We start from the raw sequence: 18,370 nt of genomic DNA, 5'->3' as shown, positions 1-18,370 counted from the left end.
GTTGTCATAATAAAGAATAAAGGACTTTTAATTGAAAAAGATCATAGACTCGAGTGCCTCGGACATTTTTTTTTCCATCTGACTGCTTCTACCACACACAGTAAGCCGCCCTAAGTCATGTCTATTTCCATGAAATGAAGCCTGGGCGTAAAGTCAGCAGGGGAGACTAAATTCAGCACCCCCTCCAGCCAAAGATTGCATCTGCGAGGGTCACACCTCAGCCTATCAGTGTAGAACCTCACATTCATTACAACCAATCATTGCCCTCGGTCCTGCGTTCAAGCCTCCAGCGTCTGCTTCCCAGCTGTGCTGCGACCCACCTCCACCCTTCATCCTTTGCTGGTCTCTCATACCACCACCAGTGTCCAGGCTCCGGGGAAGACATCCCTAACTCTACCCTCCATACTAACAATAATCCATATGTCAATGTCTACTGCCGGGGTTTGATCGGCAAAAATATGTATATCAATAAAGCCCCCCACGCGCTTTGAGGTCTGAGGTCTGAGGGCCAGCTCCAGCTCGTTGTTCCGAAGACGAACCGTAAAACCAGAGGGGACAGAGCGTTCGCCGTTGTCGGCCCTAAGCTGTGGAACACTCTGCCCCTTCACGTCCGTACGGCCCCCACCCTGGAGTGTTTTAAATCTCGTCTTAAGACTCACTTTTATTCTCTGGCTTTCAGCACCGCGTTGTGTGGTCCCCTGTGTCTTTTTATTTATTTTTTATTTTTTATTGAGTTTTATTCTTATTTATAGTTTTTAATGTGTTTTTATTTATATTTATTCTTTTAAACTGTTTTATTCATATTTATTGTTTTACACTCATATAGCGGTAGAGCTCATTTGCATTGTTTTGGTTTTATTGATTTTGTTGCATGTGCAGCACTTTGGAAACGTTTTGTTGTTTAAATGTGCTATATAAATAAAGTGGATTGGATTGGATTGGAATAAAGCTTTCAAATCAATGCTTTTGTCTATCCAGGTTGAAATAAGTTTGTGTTGTGAGTGAGTGAGTGGTTGGTGGTGGTCGGAGGGGCCGATGGCGCAGACTGGTTACCTCGCTTCCGTCAGTCTACCCCAGGTCAGCTGTGGCTACAATAGTAGCTTACCACCACCGAGTATGGAGTGAACGAATAGTGCAATGTAAAGCTTCTTTGAGTGTCCAGAAAAGCGCTATATAAAACCAATGCATTACTATTATTTATTATTATTGTGGGACAGAGCATTTCCAATACCCTTACAATAAACTGTGTTGTGTCCTAAGTATATTGTGAAAGCAGAAAAGAAAAAAAAAGTTAATGAACACGTGAACATGAAGATTACCATCACAGTAGCTATTGCTCCCTATAAGTTGTGAAAGGTTTATGTATAAACTCATCTTGATTGATTATTCAGAGTTCAATGTATGTATAGACCTGCACCTTTTTTGTAGCTTTTACAACATTTTAACAGACATGCATATATAGCTATACATGTACGTCTAATAATACTATACATAAACCAATACGTTCCAACCCCTAAATGCTGGGAATGCATTAGGAAAGTTAGGAATATTATTGTTGAATTATGACAACAAAAATATGTTTCCCACGTCTACGTCAGACACACTTCAATCACAACATTTCCCTGACGAACAATGTGCCCACACTCATGGTAACAAAGGCTCGGTGATAACAAATCTAACCTTTTTTTCCGAACACGTGCACCACTCGAAAGAAACAAACACTCCAGAGCGCACATGCAACCGGGGCCGAGCGAGCGCGCTACTGTCAACACCACAAACCAGCTGAGCGAGGACGGGGAAGTGGAGGCGCGGGTGAAGCAGCGGCCCCCATTGGGTGTTCCCATGGCGACGGGGGGCGGGAGAAAGCCAGGGATTGGTGCGGGAGGAGCAGGTTTGGTTATAAAAGGGTCTGTCAGCGGCGGCGGTGAGTGTCCTCCGCGTCTGGTTTGCTTTGGCTTACCCCGCGCGTATCTTTGCTCGCTGTTTGTTTAGCCTTGCCGGACAGAGGCATCATTTGTCTGTGTGTCTGTGTGTCTGTGTGTGTGATCCTGGTGTGAACCGGGTGCCCTCTTCGTTTGTGTGCCCCCTTTTTTCCCCCCCCGTGTGCATCATCACCTCCGCTGCTGCTGCTGCGTCTTGTGGATTTATCTGATGTGAGTGTGACAGCCTGCAGCCAACGTGAGACCTGCTCCAGCGTGGAGGACTTCTGTTCATCTGTGAGTTAATTTCCGCTTCTCATTAAAAGACCACTACCAGAGGGGTCAGGGAGCAGTGAAGTAATGGCCAATTAGGACTAATGGGTTGGATGTGCAGGACTGAAAGGTTGGGATGTGCTGCCCTCACAATATCCTCCCTTTGATCCGCATTACACGTTTCACAATCTCCTGCTTGAGTTTTTGCTTTTTTTTTTTTTTTTTTAATGACAGTCCTTGGAGAAACAGGAAAAGTGCATCAGGAAGGGCATCTGCATTACATCATTATACATGTTTTGGCAAGTTAGGAGGTAGATAGTTTGCAGTGCAGAGAAAAACAGAGTGATGTGCTTTTCCATGTTTTTAGACAGCGATTTGTGATATGTGTTTTAACTCTAAAGTTTTCAGTGCACATCTTGACAACACAAATCTTCAAATTGGAGAGCAGACTGAAACATGACCTGCAAAACTTCTCATATCAAAACACTTTGCACAGGTGTTAATGCAGGTTTTAAGGTTCCATCTGTAATCAGACCTCAATGAGACAAGACATGTAGTTCTTTCTCTGTAATTTATCCGACACACGCACTGCGATTTCGATTTGTTTGTGATTGATTTCACAGCCCCCCTCTTTACCCACTCATCCAACAGCCTTGCCTGTTTAAGTGCCTTTGCCTCGGCCCTCGCCTGTGCACTGACGCCGGGACGTAGTTATGTCACAAACGCACACAAATCTATCTGCGGCCACTGTACACAGCGCTGTGTACACACAGTGCTGCTGGGCCGGGCGGCTAAACGGGTTCCCCTTTCCATTTGAAGTCATGCATCTCGAGTCATGCGGTTCAAGGTTCAGAGTCACGCAAATACGCTGGGTTGAAAGGTGGTTTTCGATGCATGAAAAACACGGAATAGATCGGAATGGAACGTAGAATAAAGCATTGATTTTATTATTAGTGAAAAACATCTCCTGAGTCTGCTGGGAGTGGGGACAACACCAGCTCTTCTCCATGTCGATGCTGCTCTCTTTGCGTTGACCAAATATGAGGGCTAAATACTTGCCTGGCCATCCATCCACTCCGGCTTTTTGTAATTGGACCGTCTGAAACTTTCCTCACAGCCAAATAAATCTCGAAAGATTTTATATCGATCCAATCACAGACAGGAAGACGGATTAAACCACAAGTCAAATATTTTCTTTAAATGTACTTAACAAGACTGTATCTGTGTAGAAGTTAATGCTTCATCTGCTCTAAGAGGATTTTTTCTTGTTGCCATCTATCTTTTGTTGAATTCTCCTACTTTATTCTCCTCTTTAAAATCTGAACCAAGTTTCTAATGATTCTTATCTTTCACTTTCTGTCAGAAAAATGTTGCTCTCCAGGCAGATGCCATTACAAAACTATAAAAATCCGTGTTTATAAACCACGCTGCAGGCCGCCCGAGTTATATTCGGCTTTTCTGATCGGTTAATACGCTTGTCAATCACGCAGAGATCACCCCAATCCCAGAATACACCATTTTTGTAAAGAATAGGAAAAGCGTGTATTCTAGCTGGCAGGCTGTCTACACACTGGTCCTCTTCAAATGCTTTATTTTGGTCATCCACTGCAGAAATGTCACTGTCAATGTCTAGCTGAGCATTAGGAGCACGTTGTGGACGTGTTTGATGATGTTTTGTGTTTATTACAGTTCAGTTGTGATGTTTGGGAAAGGTTGCATATTGCTTAACCTTGAATGTGTGGTTTCAAAAAAGTGTGAAGAAGAAGAAGAAGAAGTTTATTTGTATAGCGGCTTTCACAAACATGGTCACAAAGCGCTTTACATGAGACAATTTTACATTCACCCCACACTCTATGGTGTTCAGTTTCCCCTGGGGGAGACCAATGGCCGCTGGCTGTTGTTGTGACGAGGACACTAGGGGCCGCCATTGCTGTAGTACCTCCATATAGTCGCTAGTCTCCCATCGGAATGCATTGTACCTTAGACACGTTTAAAAACAACTTTAAAGCCTCGTTTCTATTTTTCCTAAACTTTCAACAGCTAGATATTCCTGCTGTGACAACGCTGGGTTAGTTACAATTAATGAAACCAAGAAAGACGTAAGAAACATCTTAGAAATCTCAAACTAGGGTTAGGGTCGGACTGTTTGCATTGGAGCCGCGCGAACTACATGTCACGCAAAGGCCGAGTCTACAGTGAGGATCCCGCCCTTATGCCCTTTTTAGGAACATGCTTCGTCAGAGCTGGGGAGGAGGAGTCTGTTAATCCGCCATGATTTCCCCTTCGAACGTGGTCATTGTGGCAAAGCAGGGAGGAGTGAGGAATGACGGTCTATTAATAATATGTCTATGGGGGAGACTGACAGAAACGCTGTCACGACTGCACACATCTGCGCCAACGGTCTCTCTGACCAACACACACACACACACACACACATATCATTCATCCTGGCCTATTGTACATGTTTTTAGTATGCAAACTCTACACAGAACCCGGGACCTTCTAGCTGTGAAGCACGAGCGCTAACCACTGCGCTGCTGTGCCGCCCCAAGAGTTTGCACACTCCTGTTATTACCATTATGTTACATTTCTTCTTCTTTTTTTTCTTTTTTTAAATAAGAAGAATAAGAAAAATAACTAAAGTTGCTTTTTATACAAATGTATCACCTAAAGGATATCTAAAAATAATCGTTTAGTGTCCGGTGTAGTAAGTTTACATGCATGGGTCGAGTGTGTGCGTAGGCATGTGCTGTCCCAAATAAACAAATATAGTACGCCGCAAACTGATGTAATGATTTATTAAGGCCATTTGTATTGTATATATCATGTACATTCTGCAAAAACGGCAACTGTAAACAACTGTGTACAAGACAAACTAAACTCTCCCCTCCTCATTATATATTTTATTATTGTTTTTTTTTTAATTGTTTTTTTTCTGTTTTTTCCCCTCTTTTATTATTGTTTTTTTTTTATTGTTTTTTTTTTCTGTTTTTTCCCCTCATCTTTGTATGTTTGTCTGTTTGTTTCTTTTACTGTTGTGTGTATGTTTTTGTATTTTAGTTACGGTATATGGTTTATATTTCTTTTGAAAAAAAATGAAAAAATAAAGTAATGTATGTTACATTTCAGAGACAAAAAAGATAGATATTTATGCAGTGTACCAAGAACATAACAGAAAGGATGTTCTGCACAGTAATAATCACTCATGGACTGGAGAGCTCAAACTTATTGAACCACCTCAATCTAGAGTTAATACAAACAAAATGAATACTAAAATTAGTCCAAATCACAGGTCTCTCTTACGTTTGGGAGTAAAAGGCGCGGGAACTATTTTTGGAAGATCTGGCAAAGACCTGAGATTTTGTAATAATATTTAGGAGTGTTCCAGTAAGTGTTTTGACCTATTCGCCCAATCCATCAAGTCGGTCCAAAAGTGTTCCCGTAACCACTGCTTTACAAATCAAGCGCTCCAAGTGGATGAAGTGTCTTGCCAAATGACACAACAACAATGCGGATTGTTGGAAGCGTGGATAGCCTCACCAACCTTCAGATTAGTGGGTGAATATTTTAGATTCTGGGAAGTTTAGAGAGATGTGTTTTTTTTTCCCTGTGCAGTCCCGTCTTCACCAAAATGGGTGTTTTTGTTGTTGTGATGCAAACCAGTGTATTGTATGTGCTGATTACCGTCAGATATTCAAATCCAATGAATAAACTGAATTTTAAGCAGCCCTCGTCCACAGCCCAGACTAAAATAGTGGGTATTTCTGACTTGAGCACCACTCATACGCAGTGTCATCTTGTAGCTTCTCCTTTTCCGCAGACGGAGCCGGCCTCACTCTGTCTCTCTCTGGCTGCACAAACAAACCTGTTGCGCATAATTCACAGACACAAGGTCAAGAGTAAACACGGCGCAGAATATAATCTTTTTCAGCTTCTCTCACAACTGGGACAAGTGGATTAGTGTCTGTCTAATGTTTCACCGAGGCAGCCAAACCAAGCAAGACAGGTTTATCTTAGGTAAAGGTCTCATGTTGTGTTTAATCCATGGCTTTTTGCAATACATTTGTTTTTATGTAGACTCTGGCACGATAATATCAGTTAGTGGGCCCTGCCTTATATCTGCGCAAATACCTGAATTTATCCTCTGCTGTCCCATGTGGGAAGCAAAGTATTGTTAAATATGGCTTGAAAAATTAAAAGATAACTCAAAAAGAAATGTTCTGGAATGAAGGCATGTGAAGGCTGAAATGATAGTCTTGACTTGTGTTTTTAGACAGGATTTGCAGGATTACTCTGACATGCAAGCTTTTGTGTCACTGTAGTATGATTAAAAGCTTAAAAAAAAGAGTTAGTTGGGGTATTATAAATGTTAGCATCAAATATTTGGAATAAAATGAGAAGACGCTGACTTTAATCATGGCAATTGTAGATTCTCTTGTTATATGACTCATAAATCACTCGAAAGATCTCGCCATTGACCATATTTCTGTTACCGTACGGAGTGGAATTGGCAAATATTTGGCAGGGACATTTGTTTATGTTGTAATTAAGATCCCCGTTAGCGCCCGACTTCGCGGGGAAAAAAAGGATCTGATGGTTGAAGGAACAGGAGAGAGCCCCAGTCACACCGAGGGGTCGGTGGAATAGACTTGGCACTAACACTGACCTTTCTTCTTCTTCTTCCTTCTTCTTCCCTCTTCTTCTTCCTTATCCCTTCTTTGTCTTCTTCTTCCTTCTACTTCTCCCTTCTTCTCCTTCTTCCTCTTCTTTTTCTTCCTTCTTCTCCCTCCTTCTCCACCCTACTTCTTTCTTCTTCTTCCTTCTTCTTCCCTCTTCTTCTTCCTTATCCCTTCTTCCCCCTTCTCCCTTCTTCGTCTTCTTCTTCCTTCTACTTCTCCCTTCTTCTCCTTCTTCCTCTTCTTTTTCTTCCTTCTTCTCCCTCCTTCTCCACCCTACTTCTTTCTTCTTCTTCTTCCTTCTTCTTCCCTCTTCTTCTTCCTTATCCCTTCTTCCCCCTTCTCCCTTCTTCGTCTTCTTCTTCCTTCTACTTCTCCCTTCTTCTCCTTCTTCCTCTTCTTTTTCTTCCTTCTTCTCCCTCCTTCTCCACCCTACTTCTTCCTTCTTCTTCTTCCTTTTTTATCTTTCCCCCTTCTTCTTTTTTTCTTCCACTGACTGTCAAAGATGTACAGACAAAGCTGAAGAGACACCGTGAGAGTTGTCGAATTGGAGAGAAAAGCATCATAGAATCAGAATAAAACAATGTATTTTTCTCAAAAACATACCTGGAGTTGTATTTCGAGCCGCTTAGCGCATCTTTGAGTCATCTTTGGATCTTCCCCAGATTCTACTCGTAGCATTACGTAGCATCAGCTCCCAAAAAGCTCCTCCTGAGGTCCTACACGCCCTCACCTATCAGTCTATTGCTTAACGTAATTCTCTGATTGCGAAGTAAAAACACACTTTCTGTACAGCCACACGAGCCAAGCCTTTTTCCCTGTTCTCTTTATTGAAACAGCCGCACAGCAAAGGGGAGCAAGAGGAGGTGGGGGAGGAGGATTAGTCAGTGAAACTACTGGATATTTTTGTTTAGCTATTTTGGATCAAGCAAGTGTGGGACAGGGATACAGATGTGTTTTTCATTATTTCCAAATAGCTTCAAAAAGCATAATAGCTTGAGACATTTTTGTTGCAATGTCTCCACATTTTTGCCTCTTTTTTTCTGGTTTTCATAGTTTTTGTCATTTTTTTGCTCCTCATTGCGTTTTTTTTTACCTTGCTTTTTTTGCCATGTTGTTTAAGTGTGTTATTGTTGCTTTTCCTGCAAGTTTTTGTTGCTTCTCTGTTGCTTCTTTGCGTCTCGTTTTTTGCTTTTTCATCACTTTTTTTATTGTATTCTTGTCGCTTGTTTATTGTGTTTTTTGTCTTTTTTTTTTGGTTGTATTTTCACCCTTGTTTTCGTCGCTGGTTTGACGCTTTGTTCAAGAAGCATGTAGATTTAGGTAATGACAAACTGGAGAAAATATGCTCGGTAGTTAACTGAAAACTTACCAACCAACCTAAAATAATTCTTCGATTAAACTAAACTTTTGTGTGTGTGGCTGAGTTTTTGTCTCAAAGCCCCAGCAGAGACCGTCTCGCATCACGCTGCAACATTACAATCAGGTTTTTCCACCAGTTAGCGCTTATGGCCTGTGAGAATAGTTATTACGCTAATTCAGTGTCCATGGTAGCAATCTATTGCGGCAGCTGGGGCTCAATAGTAGTATTTACATAAGAGGCTTATTATTTTGTCTTGATTCACCACACAGCTCGAGGCACACTCCTCTTTGATAACATGGAGATAGGCTCTATTTAATAAAAGCACAGGCTCCAGCTCTGACCCGTGTGTCCAAATGAGCAAACACATTGGGAAAGGCTCATATTTGATGTGCAAATTCTTATTATCAGATGAGAGCAGAGGTCAGCACTGAGATTTTTGAAAGAAATACCAAGAAAGAAAGAAATCAGAATATGTTACACATTTAAATACTGAAATAAAATGATAAGGAAAAAAACAAAACAAATAAAAACAGGTCAAAACATTTTTCATTTTGCTCCTTTGGTGGACATTGCAGTGATCTATAGAGCACAAGTTATTGCCGTGACCCCCTGGCTCCCTCTCCAGAGGATCAGAATAGAAGTTCTATATTGCTCCTTTATATGATCAAACAGCTTTAACTTGACATTTCTTTGGGCATTTATTGAGTGATGGAGCGATCCAACGCTGTCTTTGGGTAATTACCTGGCTTTTCATTTGTTTTATTCAGGGAAACCAAATAGAGTGTGGGGCACAATACTCTGGCAAGGCAAAACCAACAGATTACAAAATGAACAGCATAGTAAAATAAGATAAGATAAGATAAACCTTTATAGGAGAAATTCACTTGTTGTAAATGTACTTCTTATTAAAGGTGGTTTGAAAACAAAATAGTTGACTGTGCCTTAAAATGGTTTGTTGTTTACCCAGAAACGAGTCATACTCCAAGCATTGTCTGAGTGCACAAAACCTGTCCAGGTAAGAAGGATTTCTGTCGGAGGGACGAAACCAAAACGTTTGGACCCTAAACTGATTTGATCTGTGCACCGGGGCTGGACTGGCCATCAGTTAGACCGTGTTGCACCACAAACGGCCCACAATAGAACCATTAATGACCACTGTAGCTTTGATGTTATTTAGGATGTAATTACACCCTAAGTTTCTACAGTTTTTATATCCCTCTGTTGGCATCCTTCCTTGGGTTAGGGTTCCCAAATATAATTTTATAATGAGTAGTGGGGTCAATTACTTGGATATAGGCCTGCGTTAGTCCAGTATTGGACCGGTGTTCCACAGTCCAGCCCTGTGGTGCACAGAAGGGGTCCAAGCCGCCCCTGGATTTGAAGTGGTTTTCTTAAAATCTGGTTTGCTAAAGCAGAAGAGCTGCTTCACATTGATTGGATTCAGGAGCAATATACAACATGCTTAATGGAGAAATGTGTCATCGCTAACCAAGTGATCTGTTTTAGTAATCAATTAGCCGTACATTTTTATTGGGCTATAAAAACAAAGCTACCTTGTTAACAGCGGCCATTTACAGTGGGTGCTCGCTTTGTGAATTAAAATTAAAGGGGTTGGATGCAAATTGGCCATTTTATACCCACTAATGCCACCTCAGGCCACATGTGTAACTGCAGCTTCTATATTAAGCTCGTGCATTTTCTGTCATAAACGCCATTTTGACACTTGTTCATTGAATTGCCTCACCTCATGAAAAAGCGTCTAAGACACTGGTGAGATTCTGAAAGGTTAGCTTTTATATAGCTATATTGAGCTATACAGACAGTTATTTCAGTAATAAATCCGCAATGGCAGCTTTTTCCAGTAAATGACTGGATTGTCTTATTCCTATAGCGTATGAGCAACAGCCTCTGCCTCCATATGGCACATCTCCTGCCTGGCATTCAGAAACTCTAAATAAAGACGTAAAGGCTGCACAACGTTTCAGCGAATGCCTCCCCCTTTCACACCCGCTAAGCATCACAAGTGCTTCACAGGTGGGTGGGCAGCACACTTACAGCTCAACTATACGGTTAAAATTATCCAGTCAATCTGTGTGTGTTGTAAAGTGGTGGGGACATGAGTGTTGATGGTCTGTCTGTGAGCTGCTTAGAAAAGTTCATCATAGCAGAGCCTTGATGTATCATTGTGGAGCGTATAGTAGCAGCTGTGATGGCCTCTTTGAATACTGGCAGAAGTAGGCTCCTTATAAAACATGTGTGCTGCAAACTCTGAGTCACCAAGGCTGCTCATGTCAAGAAAATGTCCATCGTGTATAATGTGACAGACCAGGAAGGTTCATGTGATTCTTGGCATTTAAATCAGACCTTCGTTATAGGTCACGAAGAAGTTGTTTCTGCTTTTCGACATGTTGTATTTGTTCAACTGTGCAATCCCTCCGATCCAATTCACGTGTAGCTCTTTATCGAACCCGTCCCAGGCGATGTGTCCCAAAATGATCCCGAATTTAGCCCAAACTGTCCTGAAAATGATCCTAGTCCCGGATCACCAACGGCCTTAATAGAAACCAACACAAACCAAATGCTTTTGTTATTGTCTGAGCGCTCGAGCACGTGGTGACGTTCAGACCCGGTCACCCGGTCTGCAAACCTGTCCTGTAGGCGACAGACACGGCCCAGGGACTGACACAGGGATCTCTGTAAACTTTGAGGACAGAGACAGTAAAGAGACAAAGGACAAGACAGGAAAGTATATCTCTCTTTTATATCTTTCACTTCTCTCTCTCTCTTGTGTTAAAGCCTTTAAAAGAACTTGCTTGGCTCGCGGGACACTATGGGTGGTTTAGTTTATCCTAATTTGAATTTGACCGTAAAGTTACCCCTTCAGTCTTTTTTGAATGGAAATGCTTGCTTAGAAATTGTGTTTTATATTAAGTGCAGTTTGTGATGTGGACTTCCTCCTGGACTCAGAGCAATGAAAACAATATGGACACAATATCACATGTATGAGACGGAACAATATACAAAAAATAGAAAAGAGCGTGGAGAAATTGCTTCTCTCGCGAATGATGTCATACATAAATTTGAAGTCAATACTTGAATGTGCACTTGCAACTTAAAGCAGTACTAAGTAACTTGTTTACCTTAATAAATCCTTTTCGTAGTCCCTCTGGGGGTAATACAAGTGTTAATGGGATGAATGGGAGAGTCTTTCACCTCCCCCTGGTGTCACTGGCTAGAAATTCACAATTGCAGCTTTGCCTGCACCGGTCGAATCACGAAGAAGAAGCTAACAGGCTAACGGGAAAAGCTAACTGCAGACTAGCGCCACTGAAACAGTATTTACAGCCAAGTTTGAGTGAAAAAAAAAATCTCCATTGTGTAATTGGATGTACAATATCCCTCTTTCCCTTTGTCTTTTCTATCAGTGTAATATTTACTCTTACGGGTGATAATTAAGTATAAAACCACAACATGCTACGACACTAGTAATGCTTTAAAATCTCCATTAGATTTTACCTGTGGACTTTATAGTACAGCCTTCTTCTTTTTTGTGCTCATTAGGGTTTGTGAAGTTGGTTCTAGTTCACAAATGTAGCCTTGAAATCCAATTATCAGCACATGATTTTAAATGTGTCTGAACTTTGAAGTAAAGTTGCATCTTTGAACATCTAATTAAGATTTTGGAGGTAAAGCATTTCATTGGCTACAAGATCAATGGATCTGCTCTCAAAGACTGGAGTTTTAATTTATTATTTCTACGAGTAAAGGAGTTTTCTTTGCCCAAACCTTTTAATCCAATTTTATTTTACACTGATCAGGAATAATACAATTATCTCTATAGGAACTGAAGAGGTTTTGTTTTTAAACAAGGTTTCATGTTAGTGAGTTAGATCAGGCTGAACATTGTGCAAGCCTCTTTGTATCGCACTTTTATCACAAAGAATGTATATTTGACCAAAAACTGAGCAAAATGACAAACATTGTGGTGCCAGCTGCTGCCGCACGTGGTTTGACTTGTGCAAATTAGGCTGGCTCCAGACACTAGCATTATCTTGTAACTTTGTGAGCAGAGAGAAAGGTTTCCATTCAGAAAGCACTATGATTTTATTGATACTGACAGAGCAGTCTGAAATCTAATTCTGCAGCAGTGTCCCTTTTTGGCCTGCAGCCTCTCTGTGCTCTCTTGTTATTTATGGCAATGTCAGGTCATTACCTTCTGTTAGCGGTGTCCATGTCAATCCATCTTCCAATTAACTCAATCCTCGTGACTGCACTCCCTAATATTACTGTACCAGTTATCTTTACTCTCTTTGTTTTGTATTTTTCTCAATAAATAGCAGTTTGGCATGGATTTGGCATGGATTTGTTTTCTGTTATTAAGAGACAAGAGTAAATTGTTCACTAAAATTGTTTTATTACGAGCTGGAACTATAATAATCAGTGTATTCACTGTGAATGTGTGGACTGAGCTTTATGGGTTATTCATAGATACGATTAAAATAGTGTTTTCTTTGAGTCGTGTCCAGTGCAAAGACCTGTTGCTGTCGGCTGCTCTCCTTGGACTCTCACAATAAAGTGTGGTCTATATTGACCTTTCAAGTGCCTTTCATCGCCGTCCACTAATTCTCATGGTGCATTGTGGATGAAAAAGTGCACTGCTTTTATAGTAATGGCTTACACTTTTCTCAAAGCGCCACACTGTCGTCATTATTCACTCATTCACACAAGCAAACACACTCTCATTCATTCTGGACTATTGTACATGTTTTAGTGGTAGGGGAAACCTTTACAGGTGCGGGGAGCTGGCTTATTGTACATGTTTTAGTGGTAGGGGAACCTTTACAGTACCGCTGTGGGTACTTTTTTCTCTCTGGTCATACAGACTCTACTGCAAAATGCCTGACCACTACAGAATAGTGTGGACATTTGTACAGCCTAAAGGCATAAGCATGTCTAACCCTGACCAGCCAAGCAGCACTAGCTCTAAAACCATGGGACGAGGCGTGTGATATTTGCAATCCTTTTGGGAGGCTTTGATTACATAGTAAATTAACTGTAACTAACACAAAACTAGAAGTTACTGATTATTTCTTGGAAATTGAAGGATGCACTTCAAGGCTCAGGGTCTTTATATGATGATTTGAGCGGCTGATCCTCCTCAAACACAAACATGTCTGTGTCTTTATACCGACTGTAAAATGAAAAAGAATGCATGAAGGATTTGCAATTTCACATTTTTCCAAAGACAGTAAATGGAGACTTGTGATGTATTCTGAACAGGAACCTTTTGCAGTCGTCGCCATTGGCAATGCACTATGGTTGTGTCCTTGATCAAGACAAACACAAACTACATCTACATTTAAAGAGACAAATTGAACGGGCTATTTTATGGCTAGTTGGAAGTAGTAGGAACCTATTTAGACTGTGTGGGTTTTCAGCTCATTGTTTGGTTGGAGCTCCCTCTGCAGGCAATAAAGGGAATTGTCAGTCTTAAACATCAACTTTTTGTTTGTAGCTTCTAAAAATAAACTGTGCTGTAATGGAACGCAAAACTGCCCAGTGCTGGTTCTTCAATGGTTTATTTATGAACTAGAAATGCAAAGAACACTTCATTATTCTTTTTATTCAGGGAAATCCAATAATATATGTTTTTAATGTGATAACCCATAACTGAATTAACATCGAAAGCACCTGCCCCCTATTTGCACTGTATACTGCTTGATAATGTTTTGATAATGTGTAGTCTCTTTTTGCACTTCATGTAGATTCTCTGTGCTTTGGCAATAGAGCTGTGGTAAATGAACCAAGCTAAACTAAAAGTCAGCTCAGCATAATATCGCCCCTTTGGTGGTCTCATGTGCGTAACAAACAGACTTCATTTCAATCAACCGTGCAAATTGGTGACATTAACCACGGTCTCGTTATGTAACACACTGTAGACAGAAGCAGAGTGTACAATACATGGTAAACACATACCCAGCGCAGCCATATACAGAGGAGATAAGGCACTAATTGTTCTGAGAGGCCAGGCCCTGAACAAAAGCCAGTCTTTATTATGACCCGGCTGGAGTGAGGAGACCGAGGAGACCGAGGACGAGAAATGAGACATGTTTATCTCTTACAGCAAGGGTCATGGACAGACTCAGGGTTCACATGTCCTTCATTTCTGTTTTGGTTGTATTCTGTTGACCTGAGGCGGGCAGTTGTCATAGTTACATTTACTCAAGTACATTGACATGATACTCAGACACTGTGGGTGATCAGCAGCTATTGTAGCCACAGCTGCGGGAGACTGACTGACTGACGCTCAAACACAAGGCGGGGGAAGTGTGTGATATACATATTTTCAATTTGCCATGAATTCAAGTAATAATATTCACTCTGAAGTGCAATATATCTAATTAAGTTGTACAATGAAAATGGAGAATACTTTGAAATTGTATTCAGTTACAGAAATACTGAATACTTGTCTTAAAATGTATTTTGTCATGTATTCAGTTACTTTGCCCAATCAGTGTACTGTATTCTGAATACTTAGAATACTTGATTTGCCTTATATTTTTGTGTAAATATGGTGAATGATAAAGAAAATATAGCAAGACTTTTACTCCAACTGTTATTAACATATTTACATTTAGTCAGAGCACACTTGACCAATCAGATCACAGCAGGTCACATGACCCACATGCGCATTATTTACATGAACCATGACATAAGGTGTTTTAAATTTGATATTTATTTTGGTTTCAGATCAGATCTTCCTTGAAGGTTATTTTTTCCGAATGTTGTAAAATTTGGAGCTAAAATGTAATGACTCTGAATATTGCAACGTATTCCTTTAGTATTTGAAAAGTAACTGTATTCCAAATACCCTCAAATGAGAGAGTATTTGTACCTGAATACAGTTACTCAAAATGAGTGTTCCATATATATTTTAAATACTTGTATTTGGTTCCTCCATAACACTGGAAACTATGTAAATCTTTCTGGAGACAAGAGGAAAAGGAAAGCACCTGATCCAGACACAAACTCTCCATCCAGTTCAGGATTCTTACCCATGCATTAGGCCTGGAGCAATAACAGGATTTCAACTTCGACATATTGAGGCGGGAAATAAATACAATAAACTCCAACCTGCTTAGGGTGAGAAAATAAAGTATTATGTAAGAAAAAATGTGAAAAAGAATGCAAGCAAATGAACAGACGATAAATATTGAACCCAAAATGTGTTGTTTATCTGTCATTTATTGAACGATAAGTCGGTAGTAATTAATGTGACAGCCCTGCGTGGCACGAGTCTTAACCTATTCATAGTCACAGGCTGTTCACAGATGGCAGCTGCAATAATGCCGTCTTGCTACATGAGCGTCAGTGCGTCAGACAATGTGGGTAATGCTCTTGTATCAACACATTGTCTCCTGTGGGGAAAGTGAGTCTGTGTTCTTCAGAGGAAGCACTGGAGCAGGCTGTAATATTACCCTGAGCCTGAGGTCAGCTCCACTGCATATGACCCACTTCCCACGTGCACGCTCACAGATGCACATGCACGCTCACGGACACAGATGCGCGTGGGGCTGTTGTCTTATTACTCTTATGTCATCAGCAGCACATGAAATTAAATGTTAAAATTAAGTATTTTTCTCCCCCTATATGTTCATGCAATGTCCTAATGTGTAGAATGAGCCCAGACATGTTCACCACAACTGCCTCTAAAATCCTGCACTGTCACTCACAAAGGTGTTAATTTGGGTCTGAAGTGCCGTCATGCACAAGCTTAATATAGAAGCTGCAGTTACGCGTAAGACCTGAGGTGGCAGTAGTGAGTATGAAATTATAATGTTCCAAATTAGTTTCGCAAACCATGTAAAAGAATCACGGAGTTGTGGGTCAAAGTGTCTGTCTGTTTTGTGGAAAGTGTTTCAAAAGTTGCAGCGCCTCAATCGCTGATTTAATTAAAGGATCTGTATCATGCTATTTTAGCCATCCCAAAATAAACTATAGGTATTTATATGATATATTGTACCTCTACCACTATGGAATACTATTTTTTGTGAGAAATATAAGTCTTTTCTGGAGGTATTTTGCAAACCTGGAAGACACAACGCTTCGATGAGCTAGTCCGTCCATGCATTATGAGCAGTAAAAGAAATATAAATGTCAAAGCAATAAGTGAAGTTACTTCACAATGCAGTTCTAAGGAGTTGACATCTGCAACACAGCTTCATAAATGGCTAACACATACAAGCTAACACGCGATTGACTCACCGCTCTGTCATGGCCGCTCCATTGGGTGTTTACATTATTTTATTATTTTATTAATTGACAATTATTTAACCAGGATAGTCCCAAGAATCTCTTTTTCAGGGGAGTCCTGGCCCCAGAGGGGACTATTGTACATGTTTTTAGTGGTAGGGGAAACCGGAGTACCCTGAGGAAACCTACGCAGACACGGGGAGAACATGTAAACTAAGGGACTCGCGTTGGTTATAAAAGTTAATCCACTTTGATTCTGGCGAAGGTTCACCAAACATCCATCAAGAGACACTGACAGAAAAACACTATTTTGGCTGAAAGTCGCTGAATCCTGGAAAGATATTCCAACTTCTGGCGAGTGGCCTCTTCTTTAGGAAGGTTGAATAAAGTCCTTCATCTCTCAAACGCGCTTTTCTCCATGACATTATCGTTAGGTAAGAAAAAAGAACAGGCTTGTCCAGAGTAGGTCAGAAAGAGTTCCTTCTTCACAACTTTCAGTGCAAACATGACATCTGTTCAGACGCTCAGGGGGTGCGTCCGTTTTCTCCGCAGAGGCAGCACGGACGCTCGGGCACTTCCCTTTTTTTTTTTTTTCTTTCTTACAACAGAAATAATGAAAAAGAGCTTTCATCAATTAAAATCAGGCCGTAACGCATTACATTACAGACGTTGGGCTCTTCCTGTTGGACACTATGACGTAAACAAAAGTCAGAGTGTCACAAGTCAGTTGGAGGATTGCTTAGAACTGTGTGAATAAAGCCAAAAAACACTGTTTTTGATAAGGAAATAGCATTACAACTTGGCTAAAAGCTCCAAACAGTCAATTTTGCATGATATAGGACCTTTAATATTTGTCCTAATTCTTCTTTCAACAGCAAATTAATGTTGAAATGCCCGTGTTAATTTAATAAAGGACTTTTACTGTAAGTCAGAGTTCCTCGGATCCTCCTCCTTTTTCACACGGCACATTAGGTCCTAATGCAAATCCCTCCTGTTAAGAAATGGCTCACTTTCTCCTTCCAGTAAGTGTAGTCTTTAAGCAATGGCTGAAAATGTAAACAGTAAGAGAATGATTAGTCACACCGTGTAGTGGCAATGAACTATTATTGTAATAATGAACACAATTGAATCAGTTGGTCATTATAATTTTGCTTACATGCTGTATTTTCCTCATTTGTATCAGGACACAGAAGACTTAAGGTCAGATGTATTATTAGAACAGCGCGTGGATTATAGAGACACTTCCCATTGTAATAATGAGTGTGTTACATTAGTAAGAGCATGCCCTCCTGTGACTGCCCCCGTGCTCTTGAGCCACACACAGCTTGCATTGGCAGCCTGTCAGGAGCAGTGGCCGGGTGAAAACGGAGGCTTGATTGAAGCGTGTACGGCTCGTAGATGTTTATATGTCAGTATGGGCCCCATGACCTGTGTAAAAGCGCACACAGCACTCCCCACAATGGCCTCATTCTGAGTGAGCGCACAGTTGCATTGAGCCATAGGCCAGTATCGAACATATGGCTGTGACTTCTCTTCAAAACACATGTGTTTCTCACGCAAACAACGAAACAAACACCAGTTCTCTCCAAATGAACGGCCTAATACCAAAACCTTTATTCTTATCTACTTTAAGAGCAAAGAAAGTGGAATCAACCTGTTAGTTCGCGATTGATAAATAAGGATTTCTCATTTGTCTGTTTTCCCTATAAACCCCCAGGATAAAACACTTTTTATTACCATACTATAAAACAAATCTAGTGCAAGCCTGTTAACTACACAATATGAAGCATTTGTAAATCATTAGTAAATCATTGCAAACTTAATTCCTCATTCATACAGCGTTGACAAAGTTTTCCAAGTCATTGGTTAAACATTTAAATACAGTA

The 18,370-nt window shown here is 40.7% G+C and overlaps 1 protein-coding gene across 1 annotated transcript in view; it reads left to right on the top strand.

Annotated features, from left to right (window-relative positions):
• Nucleotides 1-2,065: 2,065 nt before the first annotated feature.
• cdk18 (cyclin dependent kinase 18) overlaps nucleotides 2,066-18,370 on the top strand; it is a 46,756-nt gene continuing 30,451 nt past the window's right edge. Inside the window, exon 1 of the mRNA XM_079579305.1 lies at nucleotides 2,066-2,216. The gene's annotated coding sequence lies outside the window, so the exon portion shown is untranslated. The remainder of the gene's footprint in view (nucleotides 2,217-18,370) is intronic.

This window comes from Gobius niger (genome assembly GCF_951799975.1).
Source record: "Gobius niger genome assembly, chromosome: 20".
NCBI classification, from domain to species: domain Eukaryota; kingdom Metazoa; phylum Chordata; class Actinopteri; order Gobiiformes; family Gobiidae; genus Gobius; species Gobius niger.
This window is presented reverse-complemented; position numbering and strand designations above follow the sequence as displayed.